The following is a 2,139-nucleotide window of genomic DNA, read 5'->3' on the forward strand; positions in this document are numbered from 1 at the left end:
ATTTTTTGTTTTTTACAGAAATATTAATTTAATTCTCAATACTGCACCCATTAGAGCCTCGCATCTAGTGTTTGAAGTTCAGATATCTATAATGAATTGATCAATCTTCTTTAAATTTTACACACATATAAAACAGACATCTGTTTATATTGTGAACAAAAATTATGTCACTATCGACAACATTTTTTTTTTATTGCCTGAAGAAGTTACAAATTTAATGAATTTCCGTTCTATGCGACTGCCATTTTGTTAAAAACTTTTTTTTTGCTTCATTCTAGTTCACAAGATAACCACTTTTATATAGATATTAAGATCATCTCGGATTTTTTCCCCCGAATGAATAGCACAACGTATATCGAAAAGTTATAAAATTGTGGAGAATCTTCGCTAATTTACGATTTTTCATAAAACGAAATGACTTTGTGTGGCACATCGTTGAATTGGTCTCAACAAATGCTACCACAGTATGGATAAAAAGAATACGGGATAACATTTAAAAAAATTAACCTGACTTCAATATCTCCCCCACTACTAGATCTACAGAAAAATTATTTGGACCACCTAATGTCCCTCAATATACTGAACAACATTTATCAGAACATTTTTTTCATAATTTCAGTTTCTCGTGAGATATTCCACTGTTTCCAGTGTAAGAATATGGTTGAGTGAAGGTAGGGACTCGGGCCGGTTTATGACCCGCAGACCTCTCGGTCTGCGGAGGAACCCGGTCCCAACGCCTGACTCCTCCACGCACTAAGGGCTGGGTCAGGTAAGGACCCAGCCACGTGCTCGCGCGACGCGGTCCTTGCTGGGTAGAAACCCCCAACTTGCGCCAGGGTTTCCCAAAGGCAAGAGAGGGGCGTCAAAGCCGGCATATAAGGTCGCGTTAGGAGCACTGTGGGCAGAAACATAAGAACTATAAGAATTGTAAGGATTGCAGGAGAGTAAATTGAGCCGCGTAGTCAACGACCGAATAAATATAGTTTTTTTTAAATTATCTTACGAAGCACTATTTAAACTGAAACCCCTTACACCAGTTAAAGCGAATACCCTGATGCGAATGTTCAACCATTCTACTTGCTCACCCCACTGTGCGTCGTAACCGTTTCGCGACTCGAAACAGTGCAGAACGTGATCAGCAGTACGACTTTTCCTCTTGTCACTCATATAATCATCGTTAGTAGTGAAAGGGTTAAAGTTGCGGGTCGTGCAGAGGATGTCGAGCAGGTTCGCTCATACCTGCGATTATCCTTACCGTTCCGCGAATTAGGCCTTGTAAAAATAGTAAATGCAGCTTCGACTAACGTCCAGTTTTCTTCTGTGAAACTTCGCCAGTATATTCTATGTATGACTATAAGTAAAAAAAAAATGTTACAGAAATATAGGTCGTATGTACACTACCAAATAAAAGTTGTAGATATAAGAATTTATAAAAAAAAGTCAGGATCTTTTTAAACATTTTTTAACCAAATTTTGTATTACTCAAATCTATCGAAACGAAGTGACTTACTGATCCAACTGATCCAAATCCATTCTTTTTTTGTTTCCTTTTTGTTTGTAACTGTCAATATTTTGCCTGCTCTCTGTCTATCTTATTTTGTATACAAATAAATCCATACCCGTGAAAATAAATAAATAACTGTGTTCTACAAAACAGCTGGCCATTGTTTAAAAAATGCAGATACTCAGTCGTGTAAGGAATACAGTAAATTCTCCACAAGTGTCAGTCCGCAAGGAATCTAAACCTGACACTTGTAGAGTCAGGGACTACGTTTTCGAGCCTCGCGACCGCCTTTGTAGTTTGCCGAACGTAGACAAGGACAGCGAATAAAAGATACGGATGAAACGTGAGTCGAGGCAACCAAGCGATTTAAATACCAACTTTTTTAATTTTACGGTTCTTTATCTCGAAATTTTTCTTAACATATTGATGAGATTTTTCTGATGAAAATGACATCAAACACGACATAATCTGTCACGCCAGACAGTGAACGTGTTAAGAAGTAAATGTTGTTCAAATTATATCGTGTTTGATATCATTTTCATTAGAAATATCTCACCAACATGTTAAAAAAAATTTCAGATGAAAAAAAGTAAAATTAAAGAAATTATATTTTTCTATTATGAATTGTCGAGCCG

This window comes from Habropoda laboriosa, unplaced genomic scaffold (genome assembly GCF_001263275.1).
Source record: "Habropoda laboriosa isolate 0110345459 unplaced genomic scaffold, ASM126327v1 scaffold210, whole genome shotgun sequence".
NCBI classification, from domain to species: domain Eukaryota; kingdom Metazoa; phylum Arthropoda; class Insecta; order Hymenoptera; family Apidae; genus Habropoda; species Habropoda laboriosa.